A 5,187-nucleotide genomic window follows, 5' to 3' on the forward strand; every position below is an offset into this window, starting at 1 on the left:
GAAATGATCCAACCATTTTGGAGAGCAATTTGGAACTATACCCAAAAGGCTATAAAAATGTACATACCTTTTGACCCAGCAATACCACTTCTAAGGCTGTATCCCAAAGGAGCGTACAAATGGGAAACAGACCCACATGTACAAAAATATTTACAGCAGCTCTTTTTGTGGTGGCAAAGAATTAGAAATTGAGAGGATGCCCATCAATTGGGGAATGGCTAAACAAGTTGTGGTATATGAATGTAATGGAATACTATTTTGCTATAAGAAATGATGAGCAGGCAGACTTCAGAAAAACCTGGAAAGACTTGTATGATCTGATGCTGAGTGAAGTGAGTGGAACTAGGAGAATATTGTACACAGTCACAGCCACATTGTACGATGACTAACATTGATAGACTTAACCTTTCTCAGCAATACAAGGATGTAAGACATCTCCAAAGGCCTCATAATGGAAAATGCTATCCACATCCAAAGAAAGAACTATGGAGTTTGAATGCAGATCAAAGCATATTATTTGCTATTTTTTCTTCTGTTGTGTTTTGTTTCCTCTTTCTGGTGGTTCCTCCTATTGGTTCTAATTCTTACTTACAACATCACTAATGTGAAAATATATTTAATAGGAATGTATTTGTATAGCCTATATCAGAAATGCGTGCCATCTTGGGAAGGAAGGTGAGGAGGAAAGGGGAGAAAAATTTAAAACTCAAAAGCTTATGGAAGTGATTGCTGATAAATCAAAATAAACTAATAAAAAAAAGAATAGATTATCTGCCAATAAGATGTTACAGCTGAAAGGACTAAGAAAGCCTTCATGACTTTGAGTCACAGGCCAGAATATCCACTGATCTTCTGGACAGAAGATCTGGACTTGTAGGTTGCATTTCATAACATTTTCTCTCTTGTTGGTCATAAATTCTTCCCTTCTCCATAGATTTGACAAGTAAACTATTCCTTACTCTCCTAATTTGCTTATAGTTTCACCCTTTATGTCTAAATTGTGTACCCATTTTGAACTTATCTTGGTATATGGTGTAAGATGTTGGTCTATGCCTAGTTTCTGCCATACTCTTTTCCAGTTTTCCCAGCAGTTTTTGTCAAATAGTGAGTTCTTATCCCAGAAGTTGGGATTTTGGGTTTATCAAACAGTAGATTACTAGAGTCATTGACAACTGTGTTTTGTGCACCTAACCTATTCCACTGATGCATCACTCTATTTCTTAGCCAGTACCAAGTAGTTTTGATAATTGCTGCTTTATAATCTCCTGTGACTTCTTGCTACCCCTTAGTTCCCTCATCTAAAAAATGATGGGGTTCAGACTAGGTGACCTTTAACATGATTGTAAGATTAAGATTAAATAATAAGATTAATATCAGAAATATTCTAAATCCTAAAAGGCTAAGAAAAGATAATGGGCAATATCCCAGAATGTCTAATAGAAAAAGAATTTGATTTTCAGTAAGGTAGGGAATCTCCCTTTTTGTTGTCACACCCCCACCATCCCATGGCCAAAGGGCTTATTAAATACCACAGTTACCACTAGGCAATCATGCCATGGGGGAAGGGCAGGAGCTGATCTGTAGTGCAAGTAAGGAATGTGTTACACATTCCTTTCTTGTCTGATCCAAATGAATTCTTCAGATAGAATGCATTATCATTTACAGTCTTAATTTGTGAAGGGCGAATCCTGTGATCTGATGCCAGAACTAGAGGCCATGGCTGAAAGAAATCAGTAATTACTTGTTGAAATGAATTGGAGCCCAGGGCAGTGACATTTAGAGATCATGCTTTATATAAAGTAATGCAGACTGAAGAAAGCAGAACCAAGAAAATGATCCAGAGAATAACTATAATTGCACAAATGATAATACCACTTAAAAAAGACTCAAATACTGATGGAAAATAAAGAACAGTCTTAGTCCTCACAAGAAATTGATAAGGAAATACAGCTTCCTCTTTTCAGAAGAGAAGTGGTGACTAAGGATGTGGAATGACATATAGGCAGTCAGATGGGTTGTTTAAATGTGCATCTACGTGGCATAGTGCATAGGCAGGTCAGTTCATTTCCAAACTCAGACACTGGTTGTGCGATTCTGGGTAACTCATTTAACCTCTGCCTCAGTTTCCTCATCTGTAAAATGAAGATAATAAAAACACCTACCTTCCAGGATTGTTGAGATCAAATGAAATTAATAAAGCACTTTCTAAACCTGTAAGCCGTACAGAAATACTAGCTACGCTGTGCCAAGCCAGAGCAGATGCCCAAAGGCCATCTTCGTCAGTGCCTCAGCCCGGTCAGCCCCATCGAGCCCCGGAGCCCAACGCAAGGGTCAGGGTGAGCCCGAGAAGCTGCTGGACCTGGCGTCCAGCACGGACCTCCTGGTGGGCTACGTCGTGGTCGCCGCGTCCAAGAGGGCCGTCGCACCCATCGAGCGCGTGAAGCTGCAGGTGCAGGCGTCGTCCAAGCAGATGAGGCCGGAGTTGCACTGCAAGAGCGTTGAGGACTGCGCCCTGCGCATCCCGGAGGAGCAGGGTTTGTTTGTTTTCAGTTTTGGGCGTGGCAATTTAGCAAATGTTATTCGATATTTTCCAACACCAGCTCTAAACTTCGCTTTTAAGGATAAATACAAGCAGATTTTCATGTCAGGCGTTAACAAAGATAAACAGTTCTGGAAGTGGTTTTTGGCTAATCTAGCTTCAGGTGGAGCCGCTGGGTAGTGCACAGGGTGGAGCCCTGTGTGTAGTCTATCCGCTAGATTTTGCCTTAACTCCATTAGGGGTTGATGTTGGAAAAAGTGCTGAGGAGCGCAGTTCAAAGGTTTCGGTGACTGCCTTATCAAGATCATCAGATCCGATGTATCACCGGTTTGTACCGAGGGTTTGGTGTTTCTGTGCAGGGCATCACTGTGTATCGAGCCTCTTATTTTGGATGATATGATACAATTAAGGGCTTATTACCAAATCCAAAGGAAATCCCATTCCTTATGTCGTTTTTAATTGCTCAAGTGGTGACTACCTGCTCTGAAATACTATCTCATCCCTTTGACACAGTCAGGAGACATATGATGATGCAAAGTGATGAGGCCAAACGCCAGTACCACAGGGGCACAAACTGCTTCTGGAAGCTCTATCTACCAACACCAAGGCCCAGGGACCTTCTTCCGTGGAGTCTTCTCCAACATCCTGAGAGGCACCAGTGGTGCCTTGGTGCTGGTCTTGTACGATAAAATCAAAGTACTGTTAAATATTGACGTTGGAGACAGTTCCTCAGAGTAATTGGCACTGAGACTAGAGCTTCCTTGTTCAATGCACACATTATAGAGCTATCATTTTATGCAATTATTAGCTTATTACATATGTCAGTATTTTCTTCAATTACTAATTCTGTAATAAAGCTCTGGCTGTTTTCAAGGATTTAAATACTGTCACTCAGATAGTTACAGTTTCTTCACCCTTTCTTATGAAACACTTTTACATTTTTTCCACTGGTAGTTCATACTGTTTCTATCAGTATAAAATATTTTATTTTCATTATAAAAAATAAAAATATACGTTTAAAACCTGATCAATGAAATTACTTTCCTTCCAAATTTGCTGTTCTTTTAATGTGCCCTTTATAATCATCTAAAATCATATACCATGATTAAACATCTCTTTGAAAGTTCATCCAGCAATGTCATCAATTAGCTCTGTTTGTGCAAGCTTTCTTCAGTGGTATCTCTCCTGGAACATTTCATTTATTACCATGTACCATATACCTTAATAAAGCACCAAGAGTTTAGCTATCAAGTGTCACAGAAGTATGAAAACTACTTTGAAGGCAAACTACCCATCATCCTTTGGCTTCAGAAGTTCTAAGGCTTATCTCGTAGCCTGTCACTTTAAAAGTCTTGATGCTATGTTGTGTAATGCATTTGGGGACAGTGAGTTTCTGTACTCTGTATTTATCAACTGACAATAAAAGTTTAAAACAATTATTAAAAAATACTAGCTATTATTATCATTATTATTATTCTTTATCACAAGGGTAATTAGCTAACCAGGGCCACAGGGACTCTGGGCAAGGGCAGCAGGCATATATTTAGATAAATGTGATGGGGAATGCCCATTCTACATCTCCAAGGAAAACTGCAATTTCCACCTTTGGGTGAACAAGATGGGAGGCTGTAGCCAGGTTCTGACTCTTCCACTCTCCAGTCTTTAAGAGGGGCATTGGGTTAGAATTCTATCTACCTACTAAAAATTCGATATTTGCAGGCCAGGAGTATAATACTTTCCTTTTTTGCAAGGCAATCAAGGTTAAGTGACTTGCCCAGGGTTACACAGCTAGTAAGTGTCAAGTGTCTGAGCATTTGAACTCAGGTCCTCCCCACTCCAAGGCCAGAGCTTTATCCACTGAGCCACCTAGCTGCCCCTAGGAGTATAATACTTTCTTAAGTGTTCAGGATAAAGGAGAGGGTAACAACTTACTCTGGGTCAGCTAAGCTTCTTCTCATCAAATGCTTACTGAACAAAAAACCAATAACAAATAGCTAGCAAACATAATTATCAAAGTAAGTACTATATTCAAACAGAAATCAGGAACTTAAATAGATTAGCTTAGATGATAGAATATATCAGAGTCAGGGTAGCTTTGGGACTCAGGAACAAGGTGAAATCTCAGCTCAAGGAGAGAACAGTCTGATTCTGCAAGTCTATTCTTAAGAATCTCTGGGGATGCAGGTGCTGAGAATAAAGGAACATGTTAGGGGGCCACATTTCCCTATATGTTTGCAGCTCTAAGAATGTCTCCCATCTGCCATTCAAAATTCACACCTTGTCTCGTCTTCAGTCTCTGTTGACTTCTCTCTCCTTTAGAAGTCTTTCCGACAATACAAAGTCATACCTCCCTACACATATGAAGCATCACAGGTCTCACAGGATTCAGCCAACTGGCTGTGAGGAGTCACATCTGCCCCCGTGACCACAGTGTCATAGGGTTGTCCTTTATGGAATCTCCCCAAGGTGGTAGATGTTAGCCAAGGAAGAGTTAAATGGCTGAAGGGGAGGAGTAAAGAAAAATGACTGGTATAAAAAAATAAATGGCAATAATAACACTATTTTAGCAGCAGCTAGGTGTCGCAGTGGATACAGCACTGACCCTGGAATCAGGAAGACCTGAGTTCAAATCTGCCCTCAGATACTTG

At 40.2% G+C, this 5,187-nt stretch overlaps 1 protein-coding gene and 1 pseudogene across 1 annotated transcript in view; one reads left to right on the top strand and one right to left on the bottom strand.

Moving 5' to 3' along the window:
• Positions 1 to 3,277, top strand: part of LOC114030067 — a 17,160-nt pseudogene extending 13,883 nt beyond the window's left edge.
• Positions 1 to 5,187, bottom strand: part of PSEN1 (presenilin 1) — an 87,980-nt gene that overhangs the window by 3,616 nt on the left and 79,177 nt on the right. The window lies entirely within an intron of this gene.

Source organism: Vombatus ursinus, unplaced genomic scaffold, assembly GCF_900497805.2.
Source record: "Vombatus ursinus unplaced genomic scaffold, bare-nosed wombat genome assembly UNPS02014945.1, whole genome shotgun sequence".
Classification (NCBI taxonomy): Eukaryota; Metazoa; Chordata; class Mammalia; order Diprotodontia; family Vombatidae; genus Vombatus; species Vombatus ursinus.